This window comes from Gymnodraco acuticeps, unplaced genomic scaffold (assembly GCF_902827175.1).
Source record: "Gymnodraco acuticeps unplaced genomic scaffold, fGymAcu1.1, whole genome shotgun sequence".
NCBI classification, from domain to species: Eukaryota; Metazoa; Chordata; class Actinopteri; order Perciformes; family Bathydraconidae; genus Gymnodraco; species Gymnodraco acuticeps.
The window spans coordinates 2,526,891-2,548,094 of NW_022989979.1; the positions used below are offsets into that span (position 1 = coordinate 2,526,891).

Below are 21,204 nucleotides of genomic sequence, written 5' to 3' on the forward strand. Positions count from 1 at the left end.
TTATCGCTTTTATCGCTCATTTTTTACCAGTGTTTTGATGGTCTGCAAACTAGCGGGGCGGGGCCTGCTGTGATCTGATCAAGAATGATTGTGATTGGTGGTTTGCTGTGCATGCAGGGGAAGTTCTACACACACCAACACATGAACAAATAAGGAGTGAGAGTGACGCGTAGCCAAAAACCGGTGGCTACCATTAGCAGCTAACTTTTGTGCTCCGATTTTTACATAAAAATGGAATTATGGATTATAAACAATTGCTTCAAAGCCACAGATACATTATCAACCTATGGATCAACCGATTCAGCCGCGTTTTTTCTTTCTCGTTTTAATACCATTGAACACGTCTTTTGATCAGATTGACAGCTACGGTGAGACGATCTCCCTTAAAAGGTACGTGTTGTGATGTCTGTTTGCTTCCCCTGTTGCGAGATCGGATCGCTTAGATACTATACTTAAATAATCTTTGGAGTCTCAGCTTTAATCGGATATATTGTATGTGCAGTTTCGATAAGTGATAAGGGTATCTTTATTTTGAATTCTGTGCTAAAGTGCGTTAGCATTTAAAAAAAAAAAATGAATAAAACCGCACGTCCCTGCGGTGTGAATACCGCGCATGTGCATACCGCGGTTATCGCCATGACACGGTATACCGTTCAGCCCTAACACATGCATACACACAGACACACACATACACATACATAGACACACACACACAGACACACACATACATAGACACACACAAACAGACACACACAGACACACACACACACACACATACACATACACACACACATACATAGACACACACACACAGACATAGACACACACAAACAGACACACACACACACACACACACACACACACACACAATCAAGAGAGGGCTTTCTTTCCTGCAGCATCAGTGTTTAATACAAAATAATCTCTAGTGTTCCCCATATATTTTTGTATGTGTAGTAAGGAGAGATTATACTATACATATTCAGTTTATTAGGTACAACTAGCTACTAGTAACAGTCTAATACAGTGATGCAATAAATAATACCCTTATGAAGGTTATACATGTTTTTTCTGTAGAAAGAATTTATGTCAACTGATTGGTTATTTTAGAGGCTGAAGTTTCTGGTGCAATGCGAATAGGCGTTTCCTTAAACCCACGTTATGCACAAAACATTAGGTTATTTGATGTGATATGTCACTGATGTATTTTTCAGCAAACATATTTCTGAGATAGCTAAGGCAATTTGGGGTAATAGGTAACGTGTATCTGTTCTTGTCATCAGGTAGAGCAGTCTGAGGATCCAGAAGTAGATGACGTCGCGGTCGGACTTCTCCTGATCAGTGCCAGGTCGACAAATGCCACGCTCTTCTGCCCAGAGAAGATCGCTGTCGTCATAGAGGGGGACAAAGTTATCGAACTCCCACACTGGCTGAGGCATTCATCCATCTTTTCGCACTGATCTATGCCCTCCATCTGAGTTACCCGAAAGAGTTGGCAAACACTTTCGACTTCATCCAGAAAGTATTGATGGGCCTGGATGAAGGGAACATGAGGCCCAGGGTATTGAGCCTAAAAAATGAGCTTCTCACATTTTAGTCATCCTATAATATAACACACACACCACACTCCCTTGTGGCTGGACGCTGGCATTGTGCCACACACACACACACCACACTCCCTTGTGGCTGGACGCTGGCGTTGTGCCCCACACACACACACACACTCTTTAAATCTGAAATATGCATTGTAATATGTGTTACTGTTCAAGTTTGTTTGTTTGTTTGTAAATGTTAAAAAACGATGGACAACATTTTTATACCTTACAATACATATTTTACACACACACACACACAATGTTCTCTGTTTACATACTGCTGCTTTAAATGTGTTCTATGCATTGTAATGTGTTACTGTTCAAATTTGTTTGTTTGTAAATGTTAAAGGATGGAAAACATTTTCACATACATTTTGATACCTTACAATACATATTACACACACACACACACACACACACACACACAGTTCTCTGTTTTACATCCTGCACTTTAAATATGTTCATTGAAAACTGTGTTACTGTTCAGCTTCAAGTTGAAGGACTGTTTCCCATTATTTTATACTTTTAAGAAAATATATCATAGATATTTGTCAAGGCCTTAGCACTGTTTAATTTATTTTGTATTGAAAAGTTAGTTATTTGCTATAATGTATCTATATTGTTTGGTAAAGTTTATGTCAATTAATAAAACAGTAATTTGCATTTAAATTGTCAGTGTTAAAGTGCTTTTTAATGTTTAGTCAAAATGTTAACTTAGGGATTTTGAGTTACAGTTAACTAAAAATGTCGATGTAATCGGTTTCAACAAACGTTTTAAGTATTCGACATTCCGTTTTGAGTACTACTCAATTGAAATTTTTAATTCATATTGGGGTTTAGAGATAATACAAATATTTAAGTTAAATCTACCTGATTTTCATATCTACTGTGCTCACAAAATAGCTAGTTGAAGAGATATGAAAATGTTTAAGTTAAAGATACTTGATCTTTATATGTACAGTGTTAACAAAAATTATTAGTTTAAATAACTTAATATATCCATGTTTCTTTAACTTAAAACAATATGTTTGTGTCACTTAAAAATTACTAGTAAATAGAACTCAATTGATAAGATTATACTTTAACTTAAAACATTTAAGTTAAGGTACTCAAACATTTCGATGTAATCGGTTTCAACAAAACGTTTGAGTTCTATTAACTTGTCAGGTTTTACAGTGAGTGACAGTCCTTTTATTTGTTGTTAGGTATAATTATAACCATCTACTCTTTATGTATGTCCTAGTCCTCTATCCCTTAATGCAAAGTTTACTGTTCATGACAACAACTGTAACATAAATACCCAGTATAAATAAAACTTCGATTTTATTTTATTTTTCATGTAAGATCATATTTCCCATATTTTCTTAAAGATGTAATATATGACTTTACTATATATTATTAAATTCTTTATATTCAGTTAAAATCTAAATGTATTTCCTAATAGAACACATCATTCTGGCTTGTATTATCTTTTCCAACTACCTCCTGTAGTGTGGGGAACAGTATATGCAATCATCCTCTCAATAGGGGCTCTCACTCTCTATTTAATAGTGTTATTAAACCTTGTTAAGTTGTTCTTATGATCAATTTGTCATCGACTGCACAATGAAGGTTCTGACTTTTTACCATCTTTACTGTTTAATAATATCAATATGATTAATTACCATCTGAACTAATATAGCAAATGAACCAAAGAAGCATATGTTTACTGACGTTAGTCAACATCTGTACCTTCAATAGTGCAACAAATACTGTGTGACATCAGTGACAACTTTACACACACAATCGGTTAAAATAATTGAATAAAATATAAATGCCAAATAACGACAAAGATCATGGTTGGATTCCAGCCTTGGGACCTCTGTTGCATTGCATGCTTCCCTTTCTATCTCTAAAGTAATATGGAAAAACCTTTGGCGTTCATAGTCTTGAACCTAAAAAGAGAGCCATTGACATATATTGTATGGAAGATAAACAAAGCTGGATAATGTATTGAGTTAAAATGCGGGAGGATTAGTTATATGAATATGATGTAGGATGTCTAGTTTGAGAAAGGATGTACATATATATCTTTAAGTCCTGATACCTGGGCTTTGTCTATTGGCCCATACGGAAAACTCTTTGGATCCTTACATTTACGGTGGCCGGCAGGTGCAAACGCGGAACAACGGCCCAAAATGCATACATAAGCAGGAAACACCTGCAAATAATGAAATGAAAAACAAACAAACCCTGAAAACAAATACAACAGAAAAACGCTGCATTTACAGAAATGTTGCAAACTAAATACAACACACAAACCCCGAAAACAAACGCAACAAAAAAACGCTGCAAATACCAAAATGATATGCAAAGTCCAAAGCACGTACAAATCCCAAAACACATACAAAAAAAACATTCCGGAAGTGCTCCAGGCCTCTAGGGAGCGCGCTACGTGGAACAGATTGATGTCTGACCAGACATAGAGAGAACGAACAAGAGTGATGGAAATCGAGAGTAAAGAAACTTCATTTAAGTGGAGAAAGATATAAGAAGGTACGTTTTGTTTTAATACATAGAGCGTCATATTTATATAGCTAGCGTTAGCGTGCCTAACTACTACCAGCTGAGGAGAGGAGAGCTTCACGTGAAGAGAAGATAAAGTGAGGGAAGAACATTTTTAAAAGAGATGACAAATCAAGTGCAGGCAAATAACACGGGCCATAGTGAGTACCGCGGAAAAAGGACATTTGAATTCTTAGCAGTTTGTTTATATGTATATATTTGTGTATAGATGTTGCAACTATACAGAGCTTTAGCAATTACCTGTAACTATGGTCATGCTAATAAAGCTATTGAATTGAGAGAGATGTGACAACATGTGAAGAGGGACAAAGTAATGACAGGAGAGTAGTGTGCATTAGACATGCTCAAGAACAAATATAGAGACATTCAAGGAGAGAGAGAACACAGATTCAACGGTAAACATGATGTATCTTTCTATTTATTTAGCTAACCACTATTTAGACTATGTGTTTTTGATTAACTTGATTAAATGGATTTACTACATCAATGTATGTCTTTTCAGGCCGCCATGTTTTGTCCTTTCTGTGGCCAGCATCTGGGGACAGTTCAAGTGTTCTGTGGCTCCTGTGGCAAACATGTACAGTTTTTGGCAGAAGTTGAACACAACAGTAAGTTCACTTTTTTTATTGTATCTGTTTCAAATGCAAGAAATAAGGATTCAACATACTCTGTTTAGAATACGAATTGGCAGATGCATACACTAGTTATCAGCATGAAGGACACATTTTTTCATTGTCTGTTTATGTGAAATATGTAGAAGCCATCATTAAATTGTAGACTAATGCATGATTAAATACACAAAACAGCTTATATTATACATTCATAATTGTGTATTAGTTATATCTTTATAGAGAACATTATATATTTAGAATCAGATTTTGAGACAGTGAGCGGCTGGGAAAGTCACACCGCCATGGGGCACAAACAGTTGCTGACGTGATGTTTTCTTCATTCTCAGGCATTCCATAAGGAGGGTCAGGAACTCACGCTTGGGACCACCATTGTCCCCTCCATCCTCAGTGTGTCCCTCATCATCAGTGAACTTAACTGACATCTCATGAGAGGGATCGAATGAGGCACCTTTGAAGCCGCGGATTGCTCCATCGCACACACTGGCTCTATTAATATTGAACCTGCTGCAAGATGTATTTGTTATTTTTGCAGAGAGTTCTGCAACAATGTGTGCCGCAGTCAGGTATTCTGTGCTGGGAAAGACATAGTGATCTATTGTAATATTAAATGATGAAGCTAGTAATAAGATTTACAGAATAGAATAGAAAAATTAAGTGGTAATAGTAACAATTAATACCTTTGCTCCATTGTGTCTTCTGGCTCAGACTGGCTATCAATAATGATAAGTGCATACACAGTTGTGTAGTTGCTGCAGTGAGAAGACAGTTGAATAATTACTTTCAAATACCTAATATATGCATGACAGTCATATTTACAAAAGGATGTCGATCCTCTTCCTGTTTTTTCAATACATTGGGTTCTAAACTGACAACAGCACTTTTGTCATACTCCTGCACAATCCTTGTAAACATTTGAAATGGATGCAACAAAAAATATCTGATCTTTGAAAAATATTTGTGGGTGTTTTTTGTATTGTCTTCACTAAGATGTCAGATGTTGTGGGTGTCATTTGGAAATGTATAGAAGTATAATTGTTCTGCTTCCTGGCAATGTTACCCACTGTGATTGGAGGCTATACAAACAAACAAATGTAAAATAAAGATACACAGCAAACAACTGTGTCACGATGCAACTGTTAACCTCGTTTACCTATAGAAGTGGTTCTGACCCGGGGCAGACTGGACCTCTTCCTGGAATGGGGTTGGTGCTCCATCCTATTTTTACCCAGGAAATAAGTGCACACAAAGGTATTTATTGATTTCATGTTCACAAATTAAAACCTACATGGTATAATTACATTTGTAATTAGTCTTATCCGATCAGCGCTGGTTGTAGGTGCCTGAGAGGTCTGATAAAGGTTAACAACAAATATATTCAAACAACTGTACTGTTAAAACATTCTGCTTCTTGTGGCACAAAATAATATGTTGACAATGTTTTATTTTACCCTGCAAACTGTTGTCCATTCGTGGAGTGCTCACTTTTGGAACATTTGGAATGTCTCACCTGCATACAACACACAAATGACTGACTGAAATAAAAATAAATTCACTTTAATTAAGAATAAATGCCACGATAAATCCAAACTGACCAAGGTACATTATATTGTTGACCGTCCTTTAACTCTCACATTAGGATTTACATTGAAGCACAATAAACCAACTCCTCTCTGCACCTATAATATATCTATATGATGTCAAGAGTTACATTTAGGTGCACAGACAGTGCTGTCTCTTCACTTGCAAGCTCTTTCACCAAACAAGCTAACGCTAGCTGGGTAAATATGACGCTCTTTGTATCAAAACAAAACTTACCTTTTTATATATCGTCTTTTTCCACTTCGATCAACTTCGTTTCCTCCGGCTTCAATTTGCAGCACTCTTGTTCGTTCCCTCTATGTCTGGTCAGACATCAATCTGTTCCACGTAGCGCGCCCCCTAGAGGCCTGGAACACTTCCGGAATGTTTTTTTTTTTTATGTGTTTTGGGATTTGTATGTGCTTTGGACTTTGCATGTCGTTTTGGTATTTGCAGCGTCAGCATTTTGTTGCGTTTGTTTTCGGGGTTTGTGTGTTGTATTTAGTTTGCATCATTTCTGGAAATGCAGCGTTTTTTGATTGCATTTGTTTTCAGGATTTTTTTGTTTTTCATTTCAGGATTTGCAGCTGTTTCCTGCTAATGTATTTGTTTTTGGCCGTTGTTCCGCGTTTGCACCTGCCGGCCACCGTATTACATGAATAAGCCATATGCTTCCCTCTATGGAAGATACTAGGATTTTTCATTAATGTCTAATACAACATCAAAATGTTGCTTAACAGTGCTTTCATAACTTAAAATAATGTATAGAAACATGCAAATATATATACATATATATATATATAAAAACAGAGTTGTTTTTTTATAAAATAATTAACATTACATTACATGTCACTTGTTAGACGCTTTTATCCAAAGCGACTTACATACTTGATACTGTGGACAATCCCCACAGGAGCAATTTGGGGTGAAGTGTCTTGCCCAGGGACACAACGACATGCTGACTGCAGTGGGGTTTGAACCTGTGACCCCCTGATATTGAACACCAACGCACAACCCACTGCACCACACGCCTCCTAATAGTGCAACAGCAAGGCTAATCAAGCATAAAAACACCTAAATAGCTTGCTCTCTATGCGTTGTACTGTCATGCTGCTGATTGGTGGCGTAATAAGCACATCTTTAATCAGTCACATTAAAATAGAAATAAGTAAATATAGTAATAAACATAGTAATAGATGTGAATATAGAATCAAATTGAAAATATCTGACTGACGGGCACAGATACCTGATCCAGACATTTGAGTCATTATCAGCCCGATATCCAAAATGGATCAGATTGGTGCATCCCTAAAGTTGGCTAGACAATTCGTACTCTTTGATATCTTGATGAGGTTTAAAAGGACTAATGTTTGTGTATTTATGTGTATTGCTGAAATGGCCACTGACAATTCTGGCTTTGCTCCTATTTTAGAGCTTCCACATGGAAGATCAGCTGCATTTCCTGAACAAAAGTCAGAGAATTACAAAACCCCCCTGAGGTATTTTTGGAACATTTGCTCAAAGCACCATAGAGTGAATTTAGTTTCCGAGAAGTAAAAACCTCTCTGGAAATAATCCTGTGCTCAAATAAAACCCAACATTTGCTATTGCTTGTTGCTAGTTTTAATATGCAGTTGCATCCTGACACGCATGCAAGAAGTATGAATAATTGATGCTTTTTGTCTGTTGCTGTCGCTTTTTCCTTCTTTCCCTCTTTTATTGTGCTCTGAAATCTCCTTCTGGTACTGACAGCTTGGAGGCTTGTGCTATGGTTGTTCTTTCCTTTCAAAAGGTCATAACATTTTCAAGTTGCAGATTGTCTACTTCAGTGGAGGCTAAGGTTTCTCACATCTCGGGAAGGACTTTGTGTCCGTAAAAGGCCATTGTGACCTCATCATGAAGCTTTTCGTGGAGCTGGATAAATGACAAACATGACTCATTCATGCAATACCAGCTGTGTAGTTCTCGTTGTATCTGAAGATGTGATGATGAGGCAGGGATGATCAACACTAAAGCGAATGGTATACCTTTCATTTTCAGCTTTCACTTATCTTCTGCACCTCAGATATTTCTAAACTGATGTTCTCTAAATCTCTTCCCTAATATGTAAAGAGGTGACAATACCTTATTACCCAACGAAAGTTAACCACATGTTGAAGCATGTTAAACATCCAGATTCTTTCTAAGAGGACATGTCAATTGCAAATTACTATTGTATCTGTATCCGATGCAGGGTTATACAATTAAAACAGAACACTCATCACAATCTGCCAACAATATATTTCATCATTATTTTCTCCCCTTTAGGTCATGTCATTTTATTGAATGTGTTTTAAATAGAGACGGGAATGTAGCGTATGCCAATGCCACACACTACAACATTTATAACTCAAACTTATTTGCAATGTTGTCGTACTGCACATTATAAAATATAACTCGGAACTCGACATTAAAATACAAGGAAAGCAATACGAAAAATAGTTAATATAGAATTTTTAATTTGTACTTCTTATTCACTTATTCTTAGCTTCTTATGAAACGGCTGTAAGTTATTCACATCTCTGCACTCCCCTTTTCATTCAGAAGAGCTTACAGATGTCCTGAAGTTGGAAACAACAAATGCTCAAATCAGCTGGGAAAGTCCCAAGAAGTGAAATAGACCTCTGTTTACCTTGTTCGACCTGAAGGTACGCTGGAATACAGTGCACATACCTTTGTATGAAGGTTGCTTTAATATAATAATAATTCCTTACATTTATTATAGCGCTTTTCCAGATGCTCAAAGCGCTTTACAAATACACATTACACATATGTTTTATACATGCAATGGTCACTGTGGACAATACCCACAGGAGCAAGTTCAGGTGAAGTGTCTTGCCCAAGGACACTACGGCTTTACAGATGCAGCAGCGGCGGGTTTCACCCCTTGTTCTGATGATCATTGCACAGCGCACTGCGCCACACCGTCCATCTTCACGCCTCGAAGTCATCGAGGCGCTTTTACAAGTACACATTGATATCATACATGTACTGTGGACATTACCCACAGGAGCAAATCCGGGTGAAGTGTCTTGCCCAAGGACACAACGGCCTGACGCAGTGGCGGCAGGAACGGGTTTCGAACTGGAGTTCCCCAGCACCCCCCTTGATCTGATGATCAGATGCACAGACCACTGCGCCGCCCGTCCCTAATATACACTAATATTTCAAGTTAAACCATGATCATCTCATGATATGAATTAGTTTGCACTTCCTGTCTAGAAATAGTTTGAAAAGCCATGTGATCATTTTATCTTAAAATTCAAAATATATTCTTGTATAAATCCAAACAGATGGCACTACTCTGTTCTCTGAGGGTTGTGTTTGCGATGCAAGCCTATAATTCACAGACACACAGACACAATGACAGGCAGATGTTGTTTCATTCTCATATTAAATCCCATCGTAACGTATGCGTCTCTGGAAGATTCCACACATGCTTATCTAGTCAGCACAAGTTAACAACCTTGGATGCAAACAAAGCTATTGCTGGGCGAAGCAAAAAGGTCAACATTATCACAAATATGCCATCTCTTCCCTCAGAGCATAGAGTACTGCACAGTACGTTTCACAAACATAACTGCTTTTCCAACTGGAGTAGAAACTGTCCCTTCAAGCATTTCCTTAGATAAGTGGCAAGGCATTATTATACTTCGCAGCTCTAGAAAGACGAAAAACGACACAGTCACAAGCTACACAACCATCACGTCCTTGTAACTTTCTTTAGCATGGGTATTGTAGCGGCAACATAAGAGGGTAACATTCATTTCCTTTAGCATCATATGCATCAGAGCCGCAGTAATATCAGCTGTAAAGAAAGGTAATGGTGTGTGATTGAAGTATAGATTCCTCTCATGATCGTACCTGTGCACATTGTGAAATGACTTCACACACTCTCCAAATAATACAAATATCCATAAATATACCAAATAATAAATCACTTCTGACAGTTGTCTAAATGAGTAATTTCATCTCATGTATTAAATCATGAACAATATTTAATTCATGACTGTATGTTGCAACAGTGGCTGTCAGCAAAAATAGAGTATATTATGTTGAACAACAGTTTTTATTGTAATGTATCAAAGGGATATTAAAAAACAAGGCAACACAGTTAGACTACAAGTCTATCATTTCTAATATTAAATGAATTCTTCATTTTAGTGTCCCTGATTGAAAGCCCATTGGTAATTGTGAGCATAGTCCTACTCAAATCACCATGTAGTATGTGGGGTTCTTATTTAAATGTAATCACTTTCACTCTTGCTCTGAATTTTAAAGGCAATCCGACACAAAACTGTGGACCTATTGAGATATATTATCTGATTGTCACATTGAACAAGATTGATTTCCTCTTTTAACATCTATCTAGATTGTGGTTGAACACTTTTAACCCAGACCAAGTGGTACATTTATGTTGATGGCAGGATGATTATAATGAGCAAGATATGAATAATGATTGCTGCTGTGATTGCAACTCATTGGATGACGAAATATGTGCGAGGGAAACATCTTTGGAGACTCACTGTGTGATTTAGACAAGCCACAACCTCAGTGCCTGAGCAGTGAAACCTATGCAGATGTGCACAAAACTGCAGTTGATCAATTTGCCTTTTTGAGTGGCTACAAAACCATTTCAATCTTCAGAGACACTATAGACAAACTGGTAAAAAACTATTCTGTGATTTTTCATATATCTCACCCATTTGAATTACAATAGGGTTAAATTGAGGCATTATAAGAGGCATGGCGGTTTTAATGAAAGGTAGGTCCATCTCTGGTCGCTAACTGCTTGCTCTATGCTGTTGTCACCTGGGCCCTCCTCATTTTCAATGGTAAGACAGTTGTGTCACTGACAAGATGGCGTCAAGGAGCTGCAGGAGTTCCAAAAGGCTCTTCAACAATCTTTTCGGGACATTATGGAACCGTTGTCCATATTTTATACAATCTAGAGTTTAAGACAATCTTGAAAAGTACAATGTGTCCTTTTCTTGAATGCAGTATGAAGGATCAACATAATTAATTGAAGGGTTTTCTCATAGCTTAACTTTTTAAATAGATTATATGCATAATCTGCAGTTGTGTACTATTTTTCCGTATGAATAATGTTCTCTTTGTGTTATAGGTAAGGGCCTCTTCTGATTTATTACACCAAGTTTATACAATGGGAATAAGGTGCAGTATATAGCCTTCATTATCGTCAGGGTGAAACGTAACGCTACTTAAGGTGGTAATGGTTTTGGTTGCAAGGACATTCAGAATGACTTTGTCCATGGGCATTCATGTTTCATGCGTGTGAAAATGACTTTTGACTGCTGTTTTTTTAACAGATGAAAATGACTCTTATGTCGCAATGGAGGGATTACAAGACCCAGAAAAACCAAAACTATTCTCCTCTAGAGATTTTAACTTACAATGGCAGTTTTCAAAATCTGCAGTCCCAACCCTTCTTTCCTATCCTCGGCATTCACATCTCTTCTAATCACAGGATAAACTGTCAGGGTTTGAGGACCAAGAGAATGCAAAACCTTATTATTCATCTCCCGAGGTTGGGTGTAGTGATGACCTCATTATGTTAAGAGAGCGGTAGAAGCCAGTCCAGGGACATTTTCTGATTGCAGTCCCTGGAGTGCCTTTCCTCTGGGTGGAGGGGAGGGCCCAGCTGGACACTGAAGGAATGTGTGTATGTGTTTGAAACAGATGGGGTTTTATGTAACCGACTGCACTTGTAATTGGGTATGTGTGTATTCATAAGCAAACACATGTACTGTACGCTTGTATATTGTAGTACAAACACACTGAATTAGGAGATGCGTGCTAAAATCTCCCAGGGAATCTAACCGTGGTGCTGTGGAGTTTCACAATCAAAAAGGGGCTTATCTTGTACCGCATTCTGCTGCTTCCCTTGATCTAAATAAAATAAAGTAGCTGACAACTCTTCAAACTCAAAGATGTATTCCCAGTGTAACTTTGCTCCAGATGGATCAGGCCAGTGAACCAGATAGTGCAAGGCTGGGATACACTGGGAGACAACTCACTACAGTAAGTCACGGTCCCCTAACTGACAGATGAAGAATAGCTTGCTAACATTTTGTGCTGGATTTCTGCCACACACTAAAAACACGAGCAGATGGGAGACAAAGGGCTGCTGTTACTGCACTTTTCCTCTACCAAGCAAGGAAATAAGCAGACAGAAATAGAAAATGCTGGGACTGAAGGCAATGCGCAAACTGGGTTTATATGTTTTCTCACCATTACCATTATTAATCATCACTTTTAGACTGCCCTGGTTTTACTTTTTGCTTTTATAAAGATGTGATTATCCACTTTGAAACCTCCACATCCTTTCCTTTTACAGTCTTGAACCTGTGTGAATATTTTTAATGTAACCTGATTCCCGAAAAGATTGTTAATGTTCAACAAGAGTTCATCTGTCACAGCTGCACAGCTTCAAATGTCCATTAAATTCAGCAGCCTAATGTGACCTAATGTGTTGGCTGAAAGTCCGTGCAATCCAATTTCCTTGGGAGACAAAACTTCTCTGAGGCTTTTAATGATTACTTGCTCATTTCAGACCGTGTAATTGTCCTCCAATTCAACAGAATATGCTTGAAAATAACGTGTGTCTCCTGTCTAAGCCTTTCCTGTGAGCTCACATGTTGATGAGATAATTAGTAAGTTAATTACCCAATGCTATTTTTCTTCCTCATTGAGTTTCCTGGAGAGCATTTTGCACTATTTTCAGCATCAGTAAATATGTTGTGATATACCTAACACATACACACATGTTCTCAGTGGACATTCTGATGTCTAATTTTAAGTTTTGTGGACTTTATAACTTTGTAATAGGTGAGCAATGATACTCATCTTTCCACAAACTCTATTTGAAATTGCTTTTTAAAAAAAAAAACAGTGTTTGAAATGGGTAGTAAATGAACTGGGTAATACATTTGATTGAATTCCGGTTAGTAAAGCTGAGATATTTTATTAAGGCTGTATATTGTACAACTTTTAATAATGACCACAGTATATATTTTACATTTGCAATATCACATTGAAAAAATATGTTTTAGAATTGGCCTTTTAATAAAAACAATGTTTTGAATTTGATCAGATTCTTAGCCCATTTCAAGTAATTATGGTACTAATTATCTGTAACCCGAGATAAGGGTCTCAAATAATTATTATATAAAGCAAATTTAAAAAGAATAATAACACCATTCACACAGCACTTTTAACTCTAAAATGTGTCCATCTCTAGCTGTCACAGCACATTTTCACCATTCTGTACATATTCAAACTTTAATGTTCCCATCACACCAAATTGACACATGCTGTTATACCGTGAACATTTCTGAAAGTTCATATGGTATCTGGCTCAATCTATTATAGTATAACACACATTTATTAGTAGGCTTAATGTTATATTGTGATTAGTATTACTCAAACTATAATCGGCACCCTCCCCTCCAGAACATGTCAAAGCTCAGAAATCACAATGTATTCACTGGAAAGGGCGCATCCTCACACTATGAACCACGCATGCGTCAACGACGGAGACTCCTGACAAAGCTCCTGATTTGCCAGCCCTGGAGCCTACCACACGGCTCACTATATTGCAAGGCTTCCCGTTACAAGCGCACCATCATTTGCACCTGCCTACTCTGTTGTTTTAGTTGGGGCGCTGGGAGGGGTCATTATTTTGCAGGCAGTCGTGGGAGGAGGCATTTCCGAGACTTCGACAGAAGCGTGTAGCTCAGATTCAGCACCACAAGATTGAGGAAAGCGTCCGGATCGAGTCGATATCCACGGTTCGCCTTGGGTTAACTGAACAGGAGGACACCATTTTTTTGGGATTACTCAGTGAGACCAGGCGCTGTACACAGTTTGTGGACCTGCAGAGAGTGACATCTCCTACGGTTAAAGGTGCGTAGCGTTAGTTAGTTACATGCTGTGGTTTTTCCAAGTGGAAGATTTTTTGCTAGCAGCTGTGTAGCATTACACTCCGCTGCTGCACTGACTGACCCGTTGTGCTGCTAACATTAGCCTAGGCGAGGTCCGACTTTTCATTCATCATTGTGCTGGTTGGCGGTGTAAATAAATACCCGCACCGAAATACTTTAGTGCTCACATGCTGACATGGTGTTTATGTGCTGAGCTGGGCTAGCCTGTTTAGCCAAAATCTCAGTGTCGCCCACTCTGCTAACGTTATCCACACCGCACTCCGAGTACTGCTATCCAGGGAGCCCAGTGCTGAAAGGCTGCTCCGACTGATATGTGAGGGGATGTCGGGCAGAGACAAGCTAGGCTGCTATGCTAGTGCAGTGGCTAAGCTAACTGACACCGGCCACTTTAATGCTTCTAAAATAACTGTCCCATATCTGCATTGACGGCTGTTCAATCGTTTGGGAACTGGATATCCTTACATTTCTTCACTCATCGTTTAGCTTCTTCCCTTCGTGTGTTTGCAAACCTCTTGAATGTCTTTGTTTAATAATTGTACCTCTTTGTTTGATTGGCATTCTTACGCACGGTTTAAATGAATTCATCACTCTGCCCCATGACTTAAAAGTTAATCTTTTGCAAAAAAAATTGAATTATTTATTGCGTCTTTGTGGTTGACTCAGGGGTTTTAAGTAGAGAGGCACACAGCCTTGCTTTGCCTCACTCTGCAAGTCTAACAGAGCATAGTCAAGTCTATCTCTTTTAATAATGACAGCAATTAAGTCACACAGCTCATTGAAGTGATGCAATTAAAAGTGCCAACTGGCCCTCATTGAAACAGTAAGGCAGATACTGTGCATTCAGAGTTAGCTCCAGCACTGATTTCTGCCTTGTTTGATACACACTGCAGCACGTTTTCAGATTGTTCTTTTTATGTTTTGCTATTTATTAGCTGAATTGTCATCATACATTTGAAAATCCTCAATATAGTTTGTACTGTATGTGTGTTCGTGTTGAGGTGTGCATTTGTGCACTCTGCATTCAACAGTACAGTGCAGCAGGCGGGACCCACGCTTCTGTGACTCTGTGCATTGAGCCACATTCTTTTCCTGTAACTTGAGATATGGGGTCTCAGATGTCTCTATAGGGTCATATTTGGCTGTATTTAGAATTTGAACTTTTGCAAGGAGGCATGCTTGGACTCACTGTCAAGGCTGTGTGTTTTCCCCCATATGTTTACAGTGACATGCCAGAAATAGGGACATCCGGCTAAGGCTAAAATGATTGTATAAATAAATATATATATATATATTAGTGACAATAATTTACTTTGTTGTTTAGTGTTCCGTGTTTTTTGAGTTTTAGAAAAGAAAGAACAAATTGTCATTTGGGCAGGATAATTATTTTAAGTCAACTGCTTTAATTATTGTGGATTTTCATATTCAATTAATTTGTAATATAATTGTTGTAATTACATTTTAAGTAAATCTATTAAGAATATACATTCTCACAACATAGTTTCTAATGCACAAACAATATTTCCCAGAGTCCAAGAAGATACAAAACATTTTTACAACAATAATAAATACAAAGATTGGCAATGCGGCCAATCCACACATCTGAGGAAGGTGGGACCGGCCATTGTTTGCTTTTTCTGCTTAAAAATACTTTATATGCTTAGATTTTTTGTCAATTTATTTTCTGAGGATTTTCATTGTTGTAATTAATTAACAATTTATCTGTCCTCAATGAGTTACCTGCTTTTCATTCTAACATCATCTGCCCTTCGATGTGGCAGACTACAATTATAGTTGCTGTCATTTTGCCTCACAAGAATTGTAAATCTCCTACAAGAGCGTTGATCCCAGACTGCCAAGTAGGGCTGCTCGATTATGTCAAAAATCATAATCACAATTATGTTGGTCAATATTGATATCACGATTATTAAATTCGATTATTCATTGACTTTGAAAACACCCATTTATTGAACTTTAAAAAATAAATTATAATAATTTGAACAGTATGTTTTTAACAGTTGATTACTTTGAAGTTTAAGTATAATTCAACTGAAAAACCAATATAAAATAAATTATACATTTATATCTACATTTAAATAAATAATATCAAAATAATAAATACCAATGAAGAAGATCAACAAATATTTTGGAGCGCACTTCCACAAGCTACTAAACATATACATATGATAACTAATGTCACTCACAACCTGTGATGTTTAATTATACTGCTACACGCAGTACTCTTATTTTGGTAACTAAGAGGCTCCGGCTTGATGTTAGTGAAAGTTACTGTACGCTAGAGACATTGCACTGCAGTATGCAATAATTGTTTTATTTCGATTACGTTGTTTTCGTAATCGTTGCAAGCCAACATCGTAATCGAGATTAAAATATGATTAATTGCACAGCCCTACTGCCAAGCATGGACACAGCCTCACTGTCCTTTGGGAAATGACTTCATATGTGTAGCACTGTCAACCACCTGCTTAAGTCAATCTTTAACACAGGGCTTATTTTTTTAACATCTAGTATATTTTTTCTACATCCTTAGTTATGATTATGCTGTTGTGTGAGACTTTTAAAAACATGTTTTAGCATGCTTCATAGAAAAATGACACTTAATAATTGCTGTTTTCTTTTATCACTTTTATAGAATAATACCTAACACAAAGGTAACACATTTGACCAAGCTGGTATCAAAGCAATGTATCCCTCATTGAGCAGTCTAGTGTAATTCATACTAAAACACAATTGTTTTCAGCTGCTTTGTAGCCTATTTGTTATTCCCTATTACTCACTCAATAACACCAAATGACAAAGCTTGACAGCCACCTGTATGTCATTTTCTGAATGTTTTGCCTCAGTTACTAAACACAATTTGCAGTGTAGCCTGGTTCTGTTACTGTGGATAAGGAAGCCCTAATTTATGGGTGACACTATGCAATCAATGGCAGCCCGGAGTGCATTGTGTTCTCCGTCGCCTGGGAGAGGAAGCGCTATTGGCTGACCACCGTGGAACCCCCTGTTGTTGTGCTGAGGTGCAGCTTCAAGGTAGCCATGGTAGCCCGGCTCACTGGAGCAGGATTGCCTCTCCTCGCGGGCCTCTCATACCAGCACCAGAAACAAATGTTTGATACTGTTTAAGAGATGAGAGATGAGGCAAAAATAAACAACACAGAACAATCAATAGTTGTAGCGCTTTTGTCTACCAAATCAATTTGAACTCTTCTAACCCCAGGGTTTGTATGCTGAAATGTGGAACTGCATTTAGCTGACAGCAACTATTTCCATCAGGTTTAGAGCTTAGTACATATTTCTTTGAAAGGAATTTAAGTATTTTTGGTTACTGGGGACAGTTAATTACTAAGCAGATATAACAGCATTTTACATATCCATTTGCCAGATTGGCAATATTCACTTCTTTATCTCTTCATAATATCCCACTCTGTAGGCTACTATAAAGGCGCACAGAAAAAGAAAAGGGCACTAAAGGGGGCAATAAAGAAGATGATCCAGCGATGCTTGAAAGTATTTTGTCAGCAGCAGTTTGGTGCAGCAAGAAAGAACAAGGTTATTCTCTTAAGTTATTTTCAAGTCTATTTCGCTGAGACCACACCCACAATGCCTGGCAAATGAGCTGTTACAATGAAAGTTGTTATAGCATGTTTAAAACAATCTACCCATCCTCCCGTTTCACTGTGGGTGAATGTGGTTGGATAATTCTTCAAGAAACTGCTGACAAATCGTTGCAGAGTCATCAGAAGTTGGGCTGGCATTTCTCTTATTATCTTATAAAGCTAATAGAATAATAAATAAAGTGCACCCCTTGCGTCATCACAATTTTGAATATCTATGGAGAATTTAACCAAATGGTATTGTCTCATGCAGCTCAGTTATTTCTCAGTTTGGAGCTACATTGTTAACAGTGTTGTCCATAGTTGTTGGAGTCCTGCCCTAAAAACAAATGTTGCCTTACAGACATGCAAATGTTTTATTGTGCAGGGTGGCTTTTAATACATTTGTTTTTAACTTGATGATGGCGCCTAAAGTTTTAAAGTATTAAACAAGACCTTAGGCTTAAAATAAGCTTATGCCTTGTTTTCTTTTGTATTTATTACATTTCTTATGGTAAGTTGACTTTCTCCGTAGCAATGTAGCTTTTGTTGATTTGCAGCCTTTTAGTCCTTCAGTGTGCATGTAACTATGAACAAGTAGTTGTTGGCTATGAGAATATGAAGTCCCAGGCTCCTCCAACATACACTGTACACTATACCTCGTACAAGACATTACAAAACGATAAGAACAATAGTGAAAAATAGTGCGATTGAAACAAAGGTGCAAGTAAAATGTAGATGTAAGCTGGAATAATATGAAACAGAATGTAATATTAAATACTTCTCAGTGAAAGAAATGTTTTTATAATAATATATAGCTTTATCATTAAACATTTTCTCGACATAGACTTTTTTCAAAAGTTACCCGTTAACATTTTTATTTTCCCTGTTTTAAAAGTGTCTTTTTATAATACTGCATATCTGAGTTTGTATTAGTGCAGAGTGAGAGCATACTGTCATCGAACAAACATGTTCACAAACGCAACTCACTCGTCACAGTGAGAAATGCCCAGCTGTTAATGACATTAATGATGGCTGCATGCCATGTAGCTCTTTGGATGTCAGCTTCCTGTTATTGTGCAGGCTGGCTCAATGTCACCTCTCACTGGAACAAATGAATAGAGCAAAGCCCTTGTTAGTGTTATTAGTAACACCTGTCACACACATGTCTGCTGTGAGAAAGATTGTTCTCTAAAAACGTCCTCAGGCATGTCCACCCTTTAACCCAGCCTTTTGTTACTGCGTTAAAGTATTAGATACTGGTTGATTAGACCCAATTTAAAAAGCCATGGGCTCACTGCAGTTCAAATATGTTTAGGCTCATTGGATGATTAGGGTATCAGATGTGTTGATTTTAGAAGTTTGGACCATATTTATTTAATGTTAAGAGGACATACAGTAAGGTCTTGGGAGCAAAGCATCTTGGCAACATGCAGTAGACTCACCTATTAAAGGTCACCTATTATGCAAAATCCACCTTTTCATGTCTTTTATACATCAACATGTGTCCCCTCTGTGTAAAGACATTCTGAAAGTGTCAGGAAAAAAAGATTCACTCTCTTTTGGTCCTGCTCCATTTCTATCAAAACCTGTCTGAAAATGAGCTGATCAGATTTTGGCCACTTTATGATGTCATAACGATTGTTTTGGCTTGTGTAACCATTAGCCAATAATCAACCAAGGTAACACCCCCTCCCTTATCACCTGAATCTCCCCCTAGAGCACCATTGTTTTCTTTTTAACCAAATATCTCTCAGAGGGGCGTGGGGAGTGGCTCCTTATTTTCATCTCTAATTTAACAGACACAGAATCAGCTCTTTTGAAACAGGGCTGAAACAGAGGGGATTATGGGATGCTACAATGCACAATCTGTTTGGTGTTTGGAGCCAAACACTTCAGAGAGATGTTTTATATATATCTGAGACCTATAATATATTGATGAAAAACAGTATAACCTTTAAATAAGTTGTGGTTGGAAATCTTCAAACTAACTAAGCATGGAAACCAAACAATTCCCTTTACACAATACACATTTTTCTTTGATAAAAACTTTATTTAACTGCTGCAATTACCTATGAAAAGGTTTTAGCCGATCATTGAGAAACTCATGGAGAGAAAACAAAAGTACTTAATATCTCCTAAGAACAGACCAAGTAACATTTCTCGGTGAGCAACAACACATTTCTCATTGAGATGTTGTAACTGGAATGTGATGCCAAGCTGCTGCCAGGATGTTCTCTACTCTTAATGATTCTCCCCCTAGCCTCCCACAGATGTCACCTTCTCTGGGGAAAACATATTGATTTTGACAAGACTGAATAGTTAATAGTCTCTTTCTTTTGTTCGCCGGTGGCCCCGTCAGTTCTGAGGGTATAAAGTGACAAAAAAGCCTTTCTTCACAAGTACAGGCAGATCCACCTCAGCTACTCTAATAATGAGTCCAGATAATGTGGATCATTTCTTCATTTTTACAGCTGGCTATGGTTCACTCTTAAAATTCATGTTATATATGCGGACTAGGATGCCTTCTCTGTGAGTACAAAGGCTGCATGTTGAATCTGGTGGTCATGGTAAGACACTTTCATAGAATACATTGATTCTGTGAAGCAGTCAAAAATGATGGAAATGTATCAAAGATTTACATTCGTAAGCTGTACATACTATTGTATTTTTAATCAAAAATAGGCTTCCTAAGTAATAATAATGTGGATTTAACGCTTGCTGGAGATAGGAAGAAATAACCCCTGACACTTAGCCTCACATGTAACCAACTGATCCTGCCTTCAGTTAGCTACTAACATTAACTTGTTTTCATTTGTAAACAAACAGTTTTTTCTTGAGTTCAAGGTTCAAGGGTTTTATTAGTCATAGCTACAGTGTAGTTATGTCGATGAAAATCTTAGGTCACAGGCTCCACCAACAGTGCTCCACAATAAAACTGAAAAACTGAAAAAATAGTGCAAGTAAATACAACAATAAAATATTGAAATCTATATACAAGTGATTGGAATATGATATATTAGATACATACTTTGTAAGTTGCAGCCAGATAAATATTATTATTCCAGTCTTTTATTCTAACTCAATTGAAATTATAAGTTTCTACTTTGAGACTTTAGTTAGGTTACAAAGAGAACAAGTGTGGATGTAGTGCCAACCGTCCATCGGTCAAGGCCACAGCAAACTAGATTCTGTCATGAGTGTGGAGGTGAGGCACTCGTCC

General features: G+C 37.6%; 1 protein-coding gene and 1 long non-coding RNA gene across 3 annotated transcripts in view; one reads left to right on the forward strand and one right to left on the reverse strand.

Annotated features, from left to right (window-relative positions):
• Window positions 1-4,967: 4,967 nt before the first annotated feature.
• LOC117543436 lies at window positions 4,968-6,694 on the reverse strand. Of its 2 annotated transcripts, XR_004568567.1 has the most exons (4): window positions 6,605-6,694; window positions 5,940-6,004; window positions 5,467-5,538; window positions 4,968-5,362 (listed from the first exon to the last, which is right to left on the reverse strand). It is a non-coding gene; the product is annotated as an uncharacterized LOC117543436 (long non-coding RNA). The 2 variants fall into 2 exon arrangements; XR_004568566.1 differs by lacking the exon at window positions 6,605-6,694 and having other exon boundaries at window positions 5,940-6,078.
• Window positions 6,695-14,087: 7,393 nt separating this feature from the next.
• Window positions 14,088-21,204, forward strand: part of ctnna2 (catenin (cadherin-associated protein), alpha 2) — a 339,515-nt gene continuing 332,398 nt past the window's right edge. Inside the window, exon 1 of the mRNA XM_034211748.1 lies at window positions 14,088-14,332. The gene's annotated coding sequence lies outside the window, so the exon portion shown is untranslated. The remainder of the gene's footprint in view (window positions 14,333-21,204) is intronic.